General features: G+C 38.1%; 1 protein-coding gene and 1 long non-coding RNA gene across 9 annotated transcripts in view; one reads left to right on the top strand and one right to left on the bottom strand.

Annotated features, from left to right (window-relative positions):
• The window catches only part of LOC144205674 (signal-induced proliferation-associated 1-like protein 2), a 58,501-nt gene that overhangs the window by 727 nt on the left and 35,574 nt on the right, over positions 1-22,200 (top strand). The gene's annotated exons all lie outside the window — the stretch shown is intronic.
• On the bottom strand, positions 760-11,595 carry LOC144205680 (uncharacterized). Its single transcript, XR_013328162.1, has 5 exons — positions 11,514-11,595; positions 8,854-8,949; positions 7,185-7,461; positions 3,595-3,701; positions 760-3,522 (listed from the first exon to the last, which is right to left on the bottom strand). It is a non-coding gene; the product is annotated as an uncharacterized LOC144205680 (long non-coding RNA).

The following is a 22,200-nucleotide window of genomic DNA, read 5'->3' as shown; positions in this document are numbered from 1 at the left end:
ATAATTTTGGCTGTTATATTCTAACTAAAATTGGTAAAATAACTATTTTCCTCATCAGGTTAAGTAGTGCTTCAATATAATCTGTCAGTTGCACGTACACAATCGGCATGTCTAATTGCTGACTGCCTCTGTGGCCTATGTCCCCTGAGAAACCAAACAAGTCAAGTCATGTTTATCTTCAATCAACCGTACCCGCACCGTCTTCCTCTCGGAAGCGCCACAAGATCTAAATACCTAATAAAGAGCTTCAAACAGTACACTGTAGTTCAAATGCAAATTATCATTGCATAATTTAAAAGGTTCTGATTTATCTCCCTCTGGTTTCATCGTCCCATCTCAGCTTTTCAAGTATATATTTTCTATCCTTCTACTAGTTTTGTGCATTCATTAAGACACAATTCTTTTCATTTGTTGACATTTGATGAATATCATTTTGGTTTCTGAACTCACCCAAATTATATGCATGTCTTGCATTTTAAATATTTTCCACAAAAAAAAGTAAATTATATATTTAGTACTCATATGACTAATCTTGGCAGTGGACTAAATAAAAGTTTTAAAGCACTGTTTTTATTTATGTATGGGGTTCATTTACTGCTCATTTAAAGCTCATGTTCAGTTTATTCTATATATCTTTGTTTTACACTGCTGCATGGCTTTTTTATCATCAAGATTTAACCACATATCATTGTGTACACCAAAAACAAACAAACACAAAAGCATTGAGATATAATGTGAGTTCTGTCCCAATATTGGAAAACCATGTCCTTGAATAGGAACTGTCTTTTCTTATCTATTTCTAACATCTTCGGGATGAATAAACAGACAATGAGTCATTGAAGCATATCGTCATGCCTTTCAAAAAATAAAGTTCCTTGCACTATGTGTGCTCAAGTGAACAATAAGACACCTGTCAGGTTCATGAGAGAGACGGCTTCCTGTGACGTGCCTTTAGGACATTTCAAGTTATCATTGCAGGGTTGTTTAGGATGGTTTGTGGCCTTAGGCAAGAGATACGCCCATCTAGTGTTACATTGTTTTTGCATGTGTTTGAGACACACGACTATTTCCCTATTAAAGATTTTGTTACCAAAACACAAGACTATTTAGGGAGTGTTGCATAATGGGAAATTACCTATCAGCTATGTCTAACGAAACTATGACTTCTTGAGGGTGCCTATCTACTCTTACTGGTCTCCCTCCCTTGTTAGGTTTTCCTACTGTTTTTTTCTGACTCAGTGTGTTGTGTGTGCAGGGGCAAGTAAACCTGAAATTAGGTTGTATAGATGTCTCTTGCACCCACTGCATGGGATGAGGGTCACAAAGGTCTTTTCAGACAGTCTGACTGGCAGGGAGTCCCAATGTGGCTTCCTATAAACCAAGTCGTATTCATTTTAAAAGCAAGCAACAAGCAGCCAGGGATCACATGCTGCCTGCTTCTGTTTTGAAAGGCAGATCTTTTTTTTCTGCTTTTTGTTTGGATTGCAGTCTGGATTTATAGAAGGTTTAAAGCCCAGTTATCACTGTCAGGAAAAGCAGATGCTGTCATTGGGTTGTGCTGTGTTATGAATAAGCCATGTATTTCAACTGGAGTCAGCATGTCAAACAATGAAGATGCTTTACATTAAGCTATGCGGATGACTAAAAAATACTACATATCTATTCTAAATATCAATATCGATTATCTATGTCTATTCTATAATTAACAATCCCATTGACACATGCAGTTTGAAGAGTTTTGTTAAAGCAACATGCATGTTTTGTCTTAATGTGTGAATACAGAGTGAATAAAGACGATACCTGAAATTTGATGTAAGATTCCCTTACCGTGATAAATATGTTGGTAATTAACTGAGATATAAAGCAGCAATAGCACACGGTATTGCTTTGAGATAAAGGCTATAAACACCATTAAATTAGCCCTTAATGTCAGATATTGAAATATAGCTGACTGGATGTCAATCAGTGTAATGGTATTACATGCGTAAGTAACATCTTGTCCTATCATTTTCCCCTCACATTATCAACGAAGATACCAGCCCTCTCAAAGGGACATGTTTTCTTTCTTTGTCATAAATGTACTGTGATGAGCTATCATAATATGCACTGCTGGAAGATATACTTTATGTGCTGTCAACATGGCTCTCCCGGTTCATTGTGTACTCTCATCGGTGAGTAATCTGTCGTTACAGATATGGGTAAGCCTAAAGACTATCCTTAACAATATACAGGTACTTAAGGACAGCAGCAGCTCATCTCTAAAGACTTTTGCTTTTAGATACGCATGATCCTACTTCATGACTTTATCCTGGGGGAAAAAGTCTATGACAAAATTAGGGTCTTGTTGATGCAGATAGAACTCATTTTCCAAAAGAGTGTTTTTCTACAAATTTGGGCTACCTGAACTCAGTCCAAAGCCTGAAATGACCAGCTCCTCTTTCCAGTGTGATGACTGCAGGGTAGGTTGGCTCAGTTCAGCAGATGGCAAAATAACAAAAGTCAAGTGGTTATCATGCCATTCCATGTGATGACTCTGTCAACCTCCGGCAATTTGCAGCAGAGGTTCGTAGAGTCATAGAATAAGTTGGGGTGCGGTCAGTGTTAAAGGGGGGGTTAATGGTTTGAGCCTGCTGCCATCCTTGCCTGCTCATGCCTGGCACGTTTGTCGAGGCAAGGTAAAATACAGCATATCATCGCTACAGCGAGACGATGGTGCTGACAATGGAAACGGTGTGTCTTTACATAGTGGAATTACTCGGCCATAAAAAGGATAATGCCATCTATTGTAGAGGTATGGCGTCGTTCTGAGACCAGGCCATTACCATGTGTAGGAATGAAAAAAATGGGACTCAAATGCGTAATTCCTTTACATTCACAGCTTCTCTCTATCATTTTATCATTCCATCCTACTCATAATGAAGCACAATTGATTAGTATTTTTTTTAGTGCGCAATTTTCTGTAAACACCATTTCGTTTTTAATTGACGCTTGAATGACACTTCATTCTATATAAGTCTGAGTTTTTTACTTATTTTAAAAGTGAAAATAAAATCAACTAAGGCTCTTTCTCCAGCTGCCCTGACACATTGTGTCTCCTAATTCCTCAGTCTTGCTAAACTAACAAAAGCACCAAATTCCATCCGCACTAGTTCAGCATTACACAAACTGCTAGTCAGAGTTTTTGAGTATTCTTTGTTTCCCAGAGCCAGCAATTTCAGTGTCACTCCAAAAAGTGCCACACTTCTACACTATGGATTTACAAACATAGATCAAGCCTGCCAAGACGAATCACCTACACCTCTTTGTCCCTTTGGGGCTCGTTAATGTCCATATCAGGAATGTTGGGAGGAGGGAATAGCGGCTGGAAGTTCCTGACCCTCCCTGAGTGTTTTGTCTCTGTGTCTATTCTTTAACAACAATGGAGCGAATAAGCATTGGCAAGTCATTAACCTGGAGGCCTCGAAAAGTCCTAGAAGCATTCATGAATCCTGTGGTTAACTTGAAGCTGTGTGATTCACTGCGCTGAAAAAATGGGGACCTTTGTGATTGAAGCTGGACTCTAATGGGAGATAAGAAGGGATTTGGTGTACATACCTCATTCCCACTGTTGCGAATAAGGCCCTGTGACTGAGTTGACAAGACTGGAAGCATGACTTCAGACATCCAATAGCTTTCTGGCTTATCTTACAGCTCTATACAGTCTAAAAAAACAGGGAAGTGAAATATAAAAATCAAAAAAAATCCAGTTACTGCTTCTATTCAATGCACCAATTGACCTAGTTGTAGTATTTGAAGACCTTTATCCCCTCGGACAGGCTGGAATGGAATGATAAAACATGACTGGTAAAATATAGGGTCAGTGCTATTGTGAAAAAGGCTGAGGCTTGCAAGGAAAATTTCAGATTATTTAGTTATTGTGCAAAGGATAGTAGTATGAATAGTAATCGTCTTTTAAAATGACAAAACATGTTAGTAGACCAATCAAAGAAAGGCTTTTAATATATCAATATGTGCATAATAGCCAGTAAAAGGTCCAAAAAGCATATTGTTTCTGTATATTATTTTCTAATCATAGAAAAATGCATAGAAATAATTCATGTTAAGTCTATACACTGAAGAAATATATATATTTTTTCATAAGTATGTTCAATGAGTTCAGTAAGTCTAAAGATCAATTTATAGTTTTATAATTACAAATGGTCATTGTTATTTTCACTTTTATTTGAGTGTACTTTGTTTGAGTGAGTATTTTTTTTACCTAGTATTTATATTTTTGGACCTTTGTCAACTGCTGCAGCTTTTATTAGAATTGGATGTCAGGCAAAGAGCCATTGAATGGCATAAAGTGGAAGGGAGAAATGTTTTGCAAAGAGCTTGATTGTAATTAACTAGTCCAATACAGCAAAGCTGTGACAGATGTGCCATGAAGTGAGCTGCAAAACATGTCTGAGCGTTTGGAATTTGGTGTAATAGACATTTCCACAGCAAGAGGTTTTGACCAAAAGTTTTCATTTCGGTACATAAATAGGGTGAAATAATACCGTTCTGACTTGTGTTTATGTTGAGCTGCTCTGCTTTTTGTTTGGGGCTCTATTGGGAATTTGAAAGTCTTGTGGGTATGTGCGATGTTTTACAGGAAGGAACTTTCTCTCTTAACAGCCTTTTATCAATCGTGAGAAAGTGTGTTGTTTTTTTGTTAGGTCCTTTTATGTTCTCAGCTGTCTGACGTGACATATTAGTGTCAGCCTGGGGTCTGTTAAATTGTTTGTTAAAGCACTGACAAAACACATTGGTAGGAGGATGTCATTTCTCATTGTTTTCATCAATCCATAAATCAAATGCTAATGGACTAATGTTCAATAAAAGCATGTTTTTCTCGGAGTTTCCGAACAACGCATTGGATATTTGCACTTTCTGATATTTAGATCTAACAGAATATGGAGTCATTACAAAATTTGCTCATGTATAATTTCATGGTCAAAAGCCATTCAATAATGTGTACTAGTACATGTATTATTCTTATATGTACTTATTGTAATAGTACTTCAAGTGCATGCAAGTAAACACATTTGTAGTAGGATTACACATGTTTGAAGTGCAAGTGGACATACCTGTAGAACTAGTACACATACTTGTAGTGCAAGTAACTATATTTAAGTTCCTACACATTCTTGTATTAAAGGTAAACATGTGTGCACAATATCTCATATAGCTACATGGTGATATCTGTTGTAAACACAAAATCAAAACAACAACTTTTACAGGCTGATAATTGACTCTTAAAATAATACATTCTCACCTTAACCATTGAGAATTTATATTAGATTTACTTCCCAAAAACATGCTTATTTAATGTCTGTTGAAATATTAGGTCAGTTTAATGAATAAACTCCCTCCAATGTGTTTTATTTGCTCAGGGAAAGTCCAGTGGTTTTAAGGAAGCACGCAACATTTTTTATCATAGAATGGTCACATTGAAGTAGGAATCTTATATATATATTTTTTTTTCTATTCCTCCCTTAAATCAGGACATTGTTATCCCAGTTACTGGAACACAAAACATTGTGTTACTTGACTGATAACTATAATAGTTTTGGCCTATTTATTATGTACTATGTGTGTGTGTGTGTTTTGTTAGAAGAAGTTAGAATTGCATGAGCATTGGATAAAAGTGCAACACTAAGTAGAGAGAAACTGGCACTTGTGGTATTCCCAAGGTCTTTGCATGTGAGTCTTCAGCATTAAAAGCAGCAATTTAGTCAAGCAGTGCTAATTCAATGTTTAAGCAGTATATTCCATGTCACTTGTTTCATTTTTCTCCTTCTTTGTCACGACTTTGACTAGAAGTCACTTTTGGACCGAGGATGGAAGATAGTGATCTGATGTGACAGTGGCCTGATTCTTTTTCAACCCCTCCCCTCCTTGCTTCTGTCAGTGTGGTCAAGACCAATTGCTCTCTTCCGCTCCTCTCCTCAAGTCTATTGAAACCTGCTGTGGATGTTTGTAAGCGAAACACTTTGAGATGGAACCCAGTTGGATGTAGAGCCACAGACAAATGTTTCTGTTTGTTTGTTTTGTTAAAGTCTTTTAAATCAAGAAGCCAGCCATTCAGGGAAACTCTCGCCAACAATATGGTAAGATCCAGTTGATCATTGAGCTGCTAAGGGTACAGTAGAGAGTATTTATTCATTTTTAGTTTTCGTTGAAATTGTAATGCCTTCTTTTTTCCTCCTCTTTGCCCAGACTGTTTTACTGGTTGAATGTGAAAACACTCTACAGTGTAAACAGGACTGAAGGGCCTTAGAGAGTTCACGATGCTCAGCCAGGTGCTTTGAATAGGACCAGAAGGACAGCTGTATAACCACATTAATGTTACAAGTCAAAGTCTATATCTTTCATTTAGGCAAAGCATACAAACAACAAATATCAAAGTAAACTAGTGTTTCTGTTTTGCTGACGTTAAGGGACCTACACTTAAATCCAAATCCTTAAATCGCTACTATATTGCTTTAAAGAGTGTATATAAGATGTTGTTCATGAAATCCATTATCATTTAAATAAACCAGGCTTAAACCAGTTAAACAAAGCTCATGTAAACAAGTGGATTGTCAGCATCCTTGCACAGGATGGTTGGTCATTTCACCAAAGTGATGACATTTTGACTTTTTATAAGGGGGGGTGCGGGGAGAGTTGCTTGCGTCTTAGTTAATCATGTCTTGTCATCATGTTTAATATACATGGAAAGCAACTCCCACGGACAACGTCAGCTTCTTCCCGAATGAGCCATAAGCATAGCCTTAGTAAGAACTTTTGTTTACTGCCAAAATAACAGTAGGTTTGGTATTTGTTTCCTGTGGGGTTTTGTAAAATCCAAAACATGCACCTGGCTGTGTAAAGAAAAAAAAGCCTTTTCGTGTAAAGTTGTTGAACAAGTATTTGAAATTCAGAGAAGGGGATCCTGTTGCGCTGTGCCTTACAATGTTTTATTCATTTTTTTTTTACTAAATGTGACTAGAAAGTTTGATTTATGTCACATTTAGTGCAAGTTTGGTGTATGGGGTAAATTATTAGAATGTGATCCTTGGCAAGAATAGCACATTTAATGTGTAATAAATGTGGAGTTTTGTTGATGACCTTGCGAGATGCTTGAACTACATCCGATCCCAAAAGAAAGAACTTTTTACCTTTGCTTTCTGGGGCAAAGGATGTTATTGTTGATTTCCCAGTTCCTCTCAATTGATGTAGTTTCCCTCCTGCTTGACATGTCCGCCTCATCAGATCGTTGGGCTCGATCACTTCTCAGGGTTAAAGGTCACTCAGTCACTTGGGGGGCCTCACGTCAGGTCGCATCAGTGCATTGGGTTTTTTCGTGGATAGAATGGCTTCATCTGCACTTACTATTTCCCTTGACACATTACCCATTTAGCTTTCAGAAAGCGCAGAACAGGTACATGCGTGGTGCTGAATGGGGAAAAGAAACAAGAATATTGACAAGACTTCCTCACTGATGCCCTTTTCAAGGTTGCTTGTCTAGAAGTCTATCTCTCAATCCCTATAAAACACAATATACAGTTCACAATGTATACCAACCTTTAATTATTGGACTTACTTTAGTCAGAAGAAAAGCTAGTGTGTGGCTAAACTGCTACTTTTAAACTAAATTCCACCATCAAAGAAATAATATCGTTTGCCGTTCGTGGTTTGACGCACATTTTGATGTGGAACTTCTATGTTTGCATTTGGGTGTACTTATGTACCTAGTTTTGGGTGGCTCCCAGTAGGGGATTAGTCTTTGACACCCCTTTAGAAGCCAAACCTCAGTTTAACACACCCACCCACCACATGCCATGCCAATTGCAGCTGTTGTGCCTCATTGCTAGAGATGTAGAGAATGCCTCACACTCTGCAATTAGAGCTGCAGATTGCTGAATAGCGCACATTGCAATGCCATAAAATGACACTTGGTCTTCTTTATGCTCTTGAAAACAAAGAGCAAATAGAAATTGATGCAAGTCAGTGGTGGCAAACTGGGCCTGGGTCTGTTTCAGGGCTGACAGAATGTGTTCTGTTGCAAGCTGCTCTTTGCAATGTGCTGTTACACTGTCCAAAGAAAAGCAAATGGTGAAAAAGACCTCATTGATGGGGTGGCTTTCTCACGCCTGACTGAGAATGTTCGCTTTCCATCCAGTCAAGTGGTTGCATTGTGATCTCATCCAAAGACATGCAAATATATGAAACAGATGCACAACCTCTTTTTGCCGGTATGTCATCAGCTGTAATCCCCCACAATGATGAGGACCGTGTTGTGTGGACTGAGCTATGCATACGTGTTAACAAGAGAAAATCCATGTCACCTTGGCACATGTGATAGTCGCTCGCCTTTCACGGGCTTTATTTATTTATTTTTTCAATAAGGCCGGATGCTCAAGGTAGATAAATGGGAGCTTTTGTGGCCTTTGCCAGAGGGAGAACTAAACAATGCAAGGACACACACAGAGCATGGTCTTTTCAAGAGAAAACTGCTAAAAGAAGTATTTCTATAGCCCCTCCTTCCTCTTTTACTTACTTACTTCTGCCTCATATTCACCTCCCAAATGGTCTTCCTCCTACATGAGAACAGAGCCTCACTCTCAAAATGTTCCCATAAACGGGCACGGGGAATGGAAATAACTCTGGCTATTTCCCATCTCTACCCTTTCACTGACTTATTACTGAGCTCGAGCCAGTACATGTGCTGACTACCTCTGATATTGCACTTTGCTTGATATTTATGCTATTGTTTTTTTTAAGTCCACTTCTTTGAGTATTTTTTAGTCAAAATGCATTTGAATGATGTTGTTTTTTATAACTTACCATCAGGGCAAATTGGTCTGCTGTTTCTGTGTTGGCCTGGTTCCCGTATTGATCTGTACTTGGCACATTAGTTGTCTGGATTGGTCCATGGCTTGTCTGCATGTTACCAATTAGGGAAAAATAGAAAAAAATGTATAATTCTACAAAACATAGGAGACACACGATTGTTACATTTTTTTTGTTTCCCTGAAGAACAAGAAAAGTTAATATGTTTCATCTATTTTGAGACCTTGATTGATAACAGAGTAATTTATCTTAGTCAAATATAATTCTACAGTTGTGACTTTGCAAATAAATTTGTTTTGACTATAAGCATAGAAAATCTCCTTGGTCACATTTATCTATTGATTTATGTTTAAGTTGTTAGCCCCAGTTTTTATACTCCTATTTCCCTAGCCATCATGATGGTTTGCTATGAGAAGACGTGCTCCTCCATGGCGAAGGAAGGATTTGACTGATTGGAAATCTAATCCTTCAATCGTGACAATCTCATTCTCTAATGAAAAATCCTTCAATAACGACAAAAAAATAGAAACAAATGACATATTCAATTTGGTGGTTGTCTGGATTCAGTAATACGCTGTAGCCCTTGACAAATGGAAATACCTTTTATGCAATATACAACTTGCTATTCTTTTTAAACACTCATTTAACTACACATGAAATGCATCTTACTTATTGTACATGGGTTAAACGGAACCAAACTTTTAAAGTAATCTACAGCACTATTACCGATTTTTTTGTGGCGCCTCACTTCTCGGAAAAGTTCCGTATTATTCTGTCATTTACAACTTTGAACATTGTTCCCATACTGCAATTCACAATATGGAAAATGTCATTTTCCTTCTAAATCCTTACTAGACCCACCCACATTATCAGAATATCACACCTAATCTGGCTGTAATCCCCTCTCTTCTTTGCCAAAAATCCAATGAAAGGCATCACTATGACGCAGGTCATTCAGTGTTAATTTAAACCTTACAACTGTGTGTGTGTGACCACTTTATTGTTTTGTTTGTGGAGGAAACTTAACATCTTATTCTTCAAATGTCAGCCTAGACTCTTTTCCGCTAATTCATGCCAAAGTCTGGTTTGTTGGCTGTGGTAAAATCCAATAATACTCAATGGTTTTCTCCCAATATTTAACATATGTTTGCAATTTATTGAAATATGCAGCTATACAAACAGCTATATGACCATATGGGCATGGATGAATACATCCTAAATGTGGCAGTTTCCCCAAAACAAAAACAAACCATTTTCTGGAGCCATGTCATGCTGACAGGGACCGACCCTTGACCACCACTTTCCCATCCTCACACATGGTTGTGTGCAAGAAAGTGAGAAAGTGTTTTGAATGGGGGGGTTTTCACATCTAGAAAGCTCTAATTACTTTCCCATCTGTCCCCTATAATTATTATTTATTTAGACTCTTGTTTTTTCTTCTTCTGGCCCCTGCTTGATTATACCAAAATATATGATTGATGCGTCACTTGTTTTTTCCCACCCTGATGTATTTTTGGGTGATCTTCCAATATAGCTGTTTTGAAGCATTGCACATTATTCCATTGTAAATGAAATACAATATGTAAAAATAACAAAAAAGGGATATTTTTCTACATTTGTTTGTTGTATTCAATGGTTATATTCCTCCCATTGCAAAACACTTCACAAATATTCTCTGTTCATCACTGCGCCACTCTTCTCTTTTCCTCCCTTTGCTTGTCTTTGTTCATAAAGGACGTCTGCTGTCACTCATGACAAAAAATAAAGTTGCCTAGCAACCAGATGAAGGGACGCAAGCCACTCTTTACTCTCCACTGCCTTACCATGTGCCTACAGCCCCCTTGTCTTTCATGCTCTGGTATGTTGAGTGGCATTGGAATTGAACGATGAATCCAAACAACACTCAGAGAACAAACTAAGAGGTGGATGAAGGGATGGATTAGAGTGCCACTGTTTTGTCTGTTTTCTTTGCCAGCTGTTCAAGCTCACTGCTGGAGGAAAATACCATTTCCCTTTACAGCACCTCTTCCACTCTGCATAACTAAGAACATTGTCCTTCCATGCTGTTATCAGCAGGACTAAAAATACTGAACGGAAAATACGTTGCCTGCCTGCCTATCGTCACTCAAACTGGATACGGGCTTCTTTGGTTCTATGTTGATTCCTAAATGGATACTGATAGAATCAATCAGGCTGAAATAATATTTCTTTTATACGTTATTCGGCCTGTTTTGGTAGTGTTTCCTTTTTTAATGATTTCCACACAAACACGCTGTTTCTTTGTCTATGGTTCAGTCAGAATGTGGACTTACCGATTTTGGTCAATTGACAAAGTTGTTAAAAGTCCAATTGCCTCAATTCAACCTCTTGTAGCTCAGAGTAAACATGATGTGCTATTTTTAAATTCCTTATTTGCATTCAGATGGGATGGGTATAAACAACACCCCCCTAACTTCGCAGATGTCCATTTCTAACATGTAAAATTGTTGTTAATATAGGCCATTGTGTTTCCATCTCAATTTAAATGACATATTAGACCCAATTTTCCAGATGAAAATGAGAAATATTCTTAAATATGTGTGTGACTTCACAGGCTTGACTTGAATAGTTTGTGTGTCTGCTAAGATTTAGTGACAAGAAAATTTAAGTGTTACCTCCTGGGGCTTCCTAGTCCTCAAATAAAACTTCCTTTCTTCCCTTCAGTTAAATCAAAGCCGGGGCACATGCCTGCAGAGTCTGGATCAAAGAGAATGTGGCTCAAAGACACGTACTTGCTGCCGTTCATTCATTCAGCTTGATTAAAGTCTGTCATTTCCTGCCATTATCATGCTCCCACCTCCAACCAGTCAGAGACAGAGCAAAGCAATCATGCGGAAGTAGTTGGAATAACTCAGTTTACTGTTTAGTTTTTCCATTTAAGAACACGAAAGGCAATTATATCTGACCCTACAGGGATTTGGATATAGAACAAATCTCAAGTAATGAGGATTTATTCACAATTAACTTGCTTTACATACAGTAAACCAACCAAGTTGGATTGTGTCAAGAATATCTGCATATTGTGCAAACCTTAGAGCACATAAACTTCACATCAAATCAAGTAACAAGCAAATGGTCGTTTCCTTTGCAAATGGCTGTGAAAACAGCAAACACACTTGTTAAGAGCAGGTGTGTGGGCCCCCGTGAGAACTTTGCAAGAAAAACAACAAAGACGCATCACGTGATTGTGTTTCTCGCCAAAATACCTTCACACAGCCACTGAAATCAGAGAAGATCCATTACTGTACTTGCAAACATCAAATTCTAAATCCACATACACTGCATATACTTCACGTCTGGAAGGGAACATTGCGTTGATCTTGCTTTCTAATTACATTTTTTTAACGAGGCTGCACAGAAACCACGCAAAGGAAAGTGTGTTGAAAATGGAACACTCGTATAAACATTAGAAATAGGGATTTTTATGGAAGGATACCATATTTACAGCTCGAAATAATATCTGAAGTGGATTCTACAAACTCTGCTTGGAATATGTGTAAGAAAGCAGCTGTGCTTTGGTTATTAAAGCACAGATGGTAGTTGTGATGGAGCTTCACAGTGAAGCTTCCTGCTGATAGGACACTACCTTTTGCTCCATCTCAACCTTTTACAACTACTGCCAGGTCACAATATGCTAGGTTGTGGGTTCAATCGTTTTTTTGTTTGCTAGAAAACCTTATCCTTACAAGGGATCCCAACTATAGGCCTTGGGTAGTCCACACCCTGAATCTGTATTGGCCAATCACAGGTAATGTATTTTAAAATGGTTTAGAATATCCTTTGTACCATGTACAATATTATTTTTCACAAGACAGCCATACAATATGTTTTCCATCTTTTCTAACTTCAAATGTCAGCCGTCAAATGGAATTTTGAAGGTTATGAGCTTGACCTGTGCATCTTTACTCAAGAAAGATGTGAATTTCCCTCATCCTTCCTGTCAAGCAGAGGAGCTCTGAATGTCACCAAAGCCCAGCACAACACCCCCAACTTCCCAACCTCAACACCCAGCAGCATTCTTCCCCCCTACCCAGGGAAGCCACCTACTTTCTCTTCCATATGCTAATGCCAGTGTCGCATTCAGCTGTTGGTGGGTTTGTCACGGGGGAGCAGGGGGCTGAATTGTATGCATTAAGGGGCAGCTGTATGCAGTTTGCCGAATTGACTGGCTGATGGCTGCCAGACTTGTCCTTTAGTTACTTTTAGCCTCCTATTACTCAAGCGTTCACCAAACTTTTGGAGCACACTATACTTGGTGCTCTTTAGGTTCATTTGTTTTACTTTTATTATTATTTAAACCTGTCATTTATAGTTTATATAGTATATCATCCGTGGATGCTTTTGGGTGGTTTGGACTCAACAAGTGGCAGATGGATTTAATGCAGATAAATGTCAAGCCCTCTGTGGGCCAATTATCTTGGTGGCTTTTGGAGATTTATCTACTTTTTTCTTGGGATTTGTGGCTCCAGTAAAGAAGGACTTTTTATGTGAGTAAACTTGACTATGCTTGAAAATATAGAAAAATGCATATATGATCTCGGTTTACTTGCATTTTTGGGGATAATTGTGTTAGATAAATGGATAGTATTTCAAATATTTGTGTGTGTTTGTGTGTTTTGGCACAAGCAACTGAAAATGTTCTTGCGTTGTTCATAAATGTGATTAATCCACATCTGTGTTTACTTGTGTCCACCTCTCTTGCTTTCGCATTTTCGGCTTGACAAAACCCTATTGTCAGCATCGGTGCATTCTGTTAGTGACCCGAGGGCTGAATCTTTTCTCCAAAGCTGCCAGATTTGTGTCAACAACACCAAAGTGTGAAACAATATTTTGAAAAGAAAAGAACTTGCCATCATTGTGAATGCATGAGCAGATTCCGACTGACTATCCTAGCTTGACATGTTTGGATATTACTTCACTTGTATACTATGTGCTTTCCGATACTGATATGTGTTTTTGTTGTGCTGCATGTGGTGGGATCAGCCTAAAAGTGAAGAAGGCAGACCTATTATTCCTTGAAAGTTTTTGTTTTGGTACATTTCTGAGCATTAGTCTGGCAATTTTATTATTTGGATCACATCGGATGGTAACAACTTACAGATAACACATGCAAGTGTTTAAATTTTTGGTTGAAATGGCTTTTTGAAGAGGTCTTTTTTAAATTCATACCCCCAGTAACATCAACATATCATATCATTAAATGGCAGCGAGCATTTTATAAGAACCATGGATGGACTATTTTGTTAGAATGACCTTACTAGTGAATGCTGTGTGAATTCTATAGGTCTCTGTTTAACATATCAAGGCCAACATTGTGCAGTTTATCTCCAGATCACCTTTATATCAATGTTTGAGTGAAGTAATTAGGTGCACACAATCTTCAGAATTCTTAATCAATAACTTAATTATTCCACATCTTGATCCGAGTGAGCATTTCTTACCTTACCTATAATTCGACCATTCAGATGAGGGATCCCACACTGTCATTTTCCATACCCTCCAGTGGTCAATGTTGCTCCTTGGTAGTGCAATATGGATTAACCAGTTGAGTGCAATTTAGTTCTGGGTAATTTACTTCATCAGTTGTGCACCATTTGCTTTGCAACCACAGCCACTTTTGTGATCATAAATCTGATAGTTGCTTACTTAGCGCCATTCTAATAAAAAAGATGCAAAATGTATTACTTGAGCATGTGTTCAAGAAAATAATTAAACTTCTCAGTGGCCAGTTGACAGCTTGCCCTATTTGCAAAACGAGATTGCCATTCTCACCATTTCTGGCCTGTTTCTCGCTTCTTCCCGGGGAGCACAATGCCGACAGGCTGTCATTATGGAAGTAGCTGGGTGGGAAGCTGGCGGCTGGGGATCAGAAGAAGGGGAAATGTCTGACCATAGAAACAGATAGTGTTTTTTTTTATCCCGGCGACCCATTAGGCCACATTAAAACTTGAACGTACTTCTCAGTCTCCCCATCGGAGAGTTGTTGTGGCTCGCCCCCACTTCAGAGGACAGATGGTCCTTTTTGGAATGGGGCCACAGTTTCGTCCGTTCTGTTTACAGGGAGCAACCGAAGATGAACATGGTCTCCTTCTGTTATGAACATATACAGGAAACACGTCCAGTAAGAACAAGGAGTAACAAGAAAGCTATGCATGTCTTAGTCGTGGTACCAAACCTTCACTTGTTGCATTCAAATTCAATTCGGGAATGGTTATCACAGTTGTTGTAGCTTCTTTGTAGTTATTTGTCAATACTATAATTTGCTCTTTTCACTTTATCACCCACTGCATTAAGGTTCTTTAGTGTGGCAGCGCTCTGCTTTGTTCTCGTGTGAATAAACAAGGAAAATCTGTCTGTCCTGACTATTTTAATTCCCAGCTACCCCTGAAACAACTCTAGAACAATGGCAATGTGCTGCCTGGCAGGCGCTGGGCAGATAGCCAGCTGGCCGGCCAAACAGCTAGGAGACTCCCTTATTCAATCAGGCCAGGAGGAGGCTTGATGTTCCCCATTGCTCACAGCACCTATCAAATCCACTCCTGTGCTATTTTGGAAGACAAAGAACATTGCATTTTCTTCCTTATATCTTTGGGACACACCCTGCAATAATGTGATTGATTACATTAAGCGAAAGGATTGTCGTCAAACTAGGATTTGATGGATTACCGGTCATAATTATGTTCATCGTGGCCCGTAAAGGTCGTCATTGGCCGCCGTCTCAATATTGTTAGAATTTAATAAATTACATTCTGAAGCTGATGAATGAAGTGTCATGTTTTCATTAGAGGGAGACACTGACAATTGATATAATGGATGGAAATCTGAGCAAGATACAAAGGCTTATAGGGTATTTCTGCCGTCGTCTTTCATCCATCGTTTGTCAGCTTGGTTACAGTAAAATTGTATTTAACCATCCATAAGCCATGTACAATCAGAGTTAAAATGCTATCGTAAATTATGTGTTCTCAGATTTTTGCCCAAACGTGAACATGAACATTTTAATTTAGTCTTGTTTTCCAAATCTGACATTGGCCTCATTTTTAAGTGCATATAAATCAGATATGTATCTGGTGTGGCTTAAGTATGAAGCCTCATGTTGCATTCAATACCAAATCTGCTAGGTCTGCAACAGATTGCTTTTTAGCACCTCTGAGTCAGTTCAAGCAGAAAATCCTCTAAATTGGCACATATTCATACATATAGACACTACCACTACATTGAAGGGATTTTTGTTTCTGTTAACTGCTGTTACTCGACTCAATGTATTAATATTCTTCCCCTTTGGCGCACTCGAATCATACACAAGAGTACCATTTTTTCTCAGTAACCGATTGAGCACATGCAGCTACTAAGATTTAAAAGAGCAGTGGGAATGTAGTTTCTCTCTGTAAATACTCGCTGTTCCTTGAACCAAATTAAAGGGAGTCCAATCACGGGTAACCCATGTGCTTTAGACTCCTCCGAAGCCAGCACATTCCAGTTGGAGCTACTGCTGGTTGAAAAACTCCCAGAGGCAAATACACTTGTTCATGTCCTTTACGCCCATTATAAGGCCTATTGGAAATAACCGCCAGCCCATACCGCAAAGTCTAAGGCGAAACAAATGGCTATCTTTTGTCAAGTTTTACGCTTGAGAGCACGACTGTTGACCGATGAGGTGTGGTGAGATCCCTGCTGTGCGAGGCAACGACCTTTAGTACTTTGCATTACTACCGAAGGCTTATTGTATTTCTACTGTTTCAGTGCTTCCATCTGTAAATGTCTCAGTAAGTTTTCCATAGCTTTTGGCTGTATTTATGCTGAATTCCAGTATCCGTCAATTTCCTTTTTGTGCAGATTCCTGTGTAATCCTCTAGATTCCGCGGAAAACCATGAATTTTATGCAGACAGAGCGTGCAATGTCTTTTTTGAAGCTTTTGCAAGAGCAAAGACTTTTGCAGACGATACAGAGTTTGTTTGATGTGATCTCCCATAAGTCTATGCACCTGGGGAGGGGCATTAGCCGATCTGGGTATTTTCCTAGTGAAAGCAGGCACACGAGGAATTATGAGAGAGTCAGTGTATATACACTCTGCTTTGACCTCATTTTTTTCAAATTTATTTTTTTATCTCTTCTGCTTATTGTTCTTTGTCTGGCCCCGGGGGCAGCCAAGGTCAGTGTGTGCTGTGTTGTAAACAAAAACTCTCTGGCTCCTACTGGTTTCCTCTATTCAGCCTCTCTTTAAATAATCAATAAAACATACATGCATACATTCCAACACTCCTGCATTGTCGTCTTACCTTTTAAGGGATGGATTGTATGTTTTTTAGTGATTCAAGTCTGAATGAGAAAATAAATGTCATATCAGAGTGCTTGGTTGACAATGGTGGTCAGTGGACACGAGTCGTTGATGTTTTTTTTAATGAAATAACATGACTGTACTGTTTATTAGTACACAATGAAAATTTTGAGTGTATTTGGGGATTCTAGTCAAGCTCATTGTTCAGATTTGGGATTTCTCCTAAAGATAACGACAAATAACCTGTCGTGTTTATTAGTCTCTTCCTTAGTTCTTCGACAAACACTCCATATTGAGGCTGGCATTTGTTCTGGGATAAGAGCTCCAAAACAATGCGGGGAACAATCAATACAACAACTGGAAAATGTGAACAAAACAACTAAAAGACTGGAAATTAAAAGGATCTGCTTCCAATGGGGTATTTCAAACAATTAAAGTCTTGGCAATAAGATATTTGTTTGTAAATGTTTCTAAATAGTCTTATTAATCATTTATTGTCTGAACACAGTTAATCTGTGCCACCATATGTTGCCCATGAGTCACATGAAAAAGTGTCCAAACCATTGCTGGTCCTGTTTGTGGGAATAAAAAATATTATGGAGGAAAAAAACTGAATAGGAATCAGTTGCTGTGCCTTTTCTAATCAAATTTTAAGCATTGACTGGATGATATAAAAAGGGTCATCAGGTTGAGGAGCATCATCCCAGTAACTCGAAAAGCTTTTTTGTGCACTGCCAGGAATGGATCGATATAATCCTGTTTCTCATTTGGAGCTTTTTGCTTGTGTTTGTTGTGACTATACCTGTCCTGTTTGTTTGACAAAGGATATTTCCAATTATATATTTGCTCCGAGTTATCCTAGACAAAATGCATTTCACATTAGGTTTATTGCAGCTCAGCCTGATTCAGTTGTGGTTTAATGGAGGGTTGCATCATTCCCATCTGTATGTGCATTAGTGCTATCAAGGTGCCAAACGACCCTTCTATAATATTCATTTTTAATTCAATATACACTATGTACACTGCCTTGCCTGACCCTTGCCTTGAAAATTTTTAATTACTTGAACATCAGGAGCATTTTCTTTTACTTTCACCTTAATTAAGACCATCAATTTATAGCTATGGTGTTTTAAGGACTTAACATTTCAAGACGCAATAAACCAGAAACTAATTTCACTGGCTTTCCATACCTCCCTCAATGACGCGACCCCACTCCACCCGCTTTATTCACACCAGCTTTTATCGTCTTCACGTTATTCCCTACAGGCCATACTAGCAGATCAAGGCTGTTTTGTTGGTGGTCTACCCACAAAAAGACGGTGGAGTAAGATGATCAGTTTTTTCAATCCTCACATATGCAAATGAAAGATGGATTATGGTTTTTTTGGCTATAATATTGTGTCAACTATTTCTGTGAACCGAAGCTTAAAGTATTGAAATATCCATCAGATTAAAGTAGGCCTCATTTTTCAATGTGACATCAGGTTCAATTCATTTCCAACATTTTGGAAACTCCATCATAACAGTTGGAAATAAGGAATTCCTTTTTTGCGTTGAACTTTGATGTTAGAGTGGAGGGTTTAGGACAGATTAAATGACACATGTTCATCAAAAAGGTACAAAGTTTGTCATGAAATGTAATCAAAGCACACCAGGTCGTTTGGTTTTTGCAGTCACGCTGCCTCATCTATTTTCAAATGTTTGCCACATGTTGGGAAAGGATCCCTTTGCAACTGGGACTTTTGTTTGGCAGTCTTGTTGCGATATTAAGTTGATGAAATTCGAAGATGATAAAGTAAATAATACGCATCCGTTTTCTATGGCTCTTAACTTCGACTCTGACGGTTTTATCTGACTTTGGACAAGATGTTTGTGCAATATTAGGTTTTTGGACAGTATGTATAGTTAATTAAAATCTGCATTTATACATTATTTTAGTTATCCATGCATTGGTTAAGTATCTCACAAAACATTGACTTTATGAGTACTCTAGCACAGATAGGCTTTAAAAAGGTGCAATCCACTGTGTAATCAGGGCATATAATAATCAAAACTGCTTTCATTTTCGTTTTCAAGGAAAACTTTACCTCATGGTACCTCATACCACGCTTTGCAGGACTGATTCTGTATAAAATTTAAAACCGAGCCCCCACAGAGTTTGTATGGTGAAACATAAACACTATTTGCGGCGTAATTGTGATCTCATTCGACTGTGGAGTGACATGGAACGTTGCTTATTGTTTTAATTGTGGGTTTATGAAAGGCTCAAATGGTCAGTGAAGCACAAGCAACATGCCCTTGGGTTTGTTTGCTTTACGCTTGGATTTTCCCCTTCTTGGCGGTTCTTGATGAACATTGTGTGACACATCCAAATATCTGACTAGCCATAGCCTGTCACCATGAAACACTCAAAGGCCGATAATAAAAGCACCGAACATCTTGGAAATGTGCTTGGCGTTGCAGTGCTGCCCGAATCACTATATGATGAAGTCCATGAGCTGGAAAATTGGTGTAATCATCTTGGCCTCTAACCTACATTGCACCCTAATTTGGCTGTGGGAGGAGCAGATGATTGCATCAAGGCTTGGCCTATGCCTTTGGAGGTCAAAACATGTTGAGGACAAAGCTGACTTCTACTTCCTGTCTACTTTTAACAGAGGCGCATTAATATCGCTCAATTACACCCAGCTTTATTAAAGATAATTGGTCATGATCACAGGTCGATATGACCTCACGGTTTAAAATAGCTAAACAAACATGTTTGACCTTGCTCCCGGAGCTTAAAAAAAGAAAGTCGAGGATGTTAAACATAGAAGAAATATATAAAGATAAATATTTATTATCGACAAGGAAGCATAGCAGTCCGTGTAACTGAAATGCATGAAAGTCAATAATCTTAAATTCAAATGACAGGTTACACCCACCGCCCACACACACAAAAACACACATGTGCCTGCACTAAATCAAAACCACAACGATGAATTAAGGGACTGTGTGTCTGTTTATATGTCATTTGCGTGTTGGTCTGTGTCGGTTGTTTGGGCAATGTAAATAAATCCATATAATTTATATAGGTCACTCAAAGATAAACATAAGAAAAAATATATATGACATAAACTAAATCAAAATTTAGAAGGGGTGGGTAGATGTTATTTGTCCTCAAGGGAAATTCAATTTTCCTCTAATCTCTAAAATGGATAACATTAAAAAGTAGGCCAGCTGTATTGGAAGCATACTTGAAAAAATATTTTGCAAAAAAACTGTATGAAAGCATTTACAATTTAATATAATGCTTGAAATAGACACTCCAGCGGTGATCATTTTAATTAATTTTGAATATCAGTTAATGGTTTCAGCAGATATGCAATAAAGAATGTGTTCAGATATTCATTTTAGGGCATAAAAAACATTAATAATGACGATATGAAGAACGGTAGAGATAAGAATCTATCTATTTTGTGTTCAGTGACTTCTACTGTTACTTAGTCATACTGCTGAAGTAATTAATAATGAGTTTGTCATCGCCAGCTGAAATCATGTATTGCCTTGGCAAAGAAAAATAGTGTACCACTGGAAAATGAGTCTGATCGTATCCCTCTAAATTGATCGTGATGTCTATCTAACACCAGCCAATGAAAATTAATTTAGCCACTCTATTGGGAAGGACTTTTATGGATACTCGGTGTAAAATGGCACTGAAAATTGAGATAATCAAAAGTGCAATCATTGAACTCAGACTGGATCTGACTAGTTATTGCCTTTTTTTTAACGTTATCATTAAAATAGAAAGGGCAGACAAATATGGATTGTTAACTTTTATCGTCCTCCCTCAAAACTAAATGATGGAATCATAGTAGAATAATGACTGCTGTTTATGTTTTTAACTGTTCTTGCTTATTCGAATACATTTTTCTGCGTAATATTTAGCTTAACTATTGCTTCAATCTTTTGTACTGTACATTGAACTTTTTTTCTGGCACTAAATGTTCGAATATCCATTAATAATTGAATATTCTTTGGATATCAGTGAATATCATTTGTAAACTTGACGTTTTATAAGTAGGGACCCCAGAACAAAGACCATGTGTACAGCAAAATGATGTCAGGCAGGTTTCACATGCTTTGATTTGTACCCTACATACAGTCATTATTCTAAATGCATAGCACTCTTTGATATGTTTTTCCCCATTTTTGCTTCTATACTTATTTCTCCATCCAGCCCTATGGTTTGGCAGTCTCTGTGTCTTAAACATCCCTAATAGCTGTGCATTATTTCTGTAATGAGGGCCTGTTAGGAACACATTTTGCTTTTCTGCAATCTGCTGCCTCCAAGCACATGTTGCCACGATGGAGTGAACAGAAAACAGCCACCTTCAGGTCACACAATAGACAGATTCTGCTGACCATAGAGTCTGCCACACACTCCATTAGTTGTGGGGTGTGGTGTTTTGGAGGTGGAAGGAGACACGGTACAACTGTGTTCATTAATCACTGTCACAGGAAAATAAGTTAATAGAAAGAGAGAGGAGAAACGTAGACCACCATGTTCTTTGGTTTACGCAGCGAAATAAAAGCCTTCTCACGCTTTTCTGACCCTCGATGGTAACAAATTAGGAGAAGCAGGCAAATTATTGGGGCTATTTGCTTCTTTGTGTTTTTTTATATCAAATGAAATAGCAGTAGGGAAGACTGTTAAGGTGTTTCGCTGTATGTTGTATTTGAATTCATTTACAAATATATCTTATCCTACAATTCTCATGGTGATTAAAGTGATGGTTAGTGAAAGTCAATAGCTTTGTTTGTGCTTATGCTTGGAAATAAGGATCAGCATGCAATATTCTTTGTTTTTGAAGGAAAAGCTGCTGTTTCACCGTTCAATTTGTGATTGTGAAATGGTAGAACTCAGGCAGCTCTGCATACTCTCTGAAGTAAACAATCAACAGACACAATCACACTTCAAATTGGTTGCCGGATTGATTTTTTTTCAGCTTTTGGCTCTTAACAATTTCTTAGAGTGTCGGTT

The sequence above is a fragment of the Stigmatopora nigra genome, chromosome 12 (genome assembly GCF_051989575.1).
Source record: "Stigmatopora nigra isolate UIUO_SnigA chromosome 12, RoL_Snig_1.1, whole genome shotgun sequence".
NCBI classification, from domain to species: domain Eukaryota; kingdom Metazoa; phylum Chordata; class Actinopteri; order Syngnathiformes; family Syngnathidae; genus Stigmatopora; species Stigmatopora nigra.
Note: the sequence above shows the minus strand (reverse complement) of the source record. Positions and strands in the feature narration are given on the sequence as shown.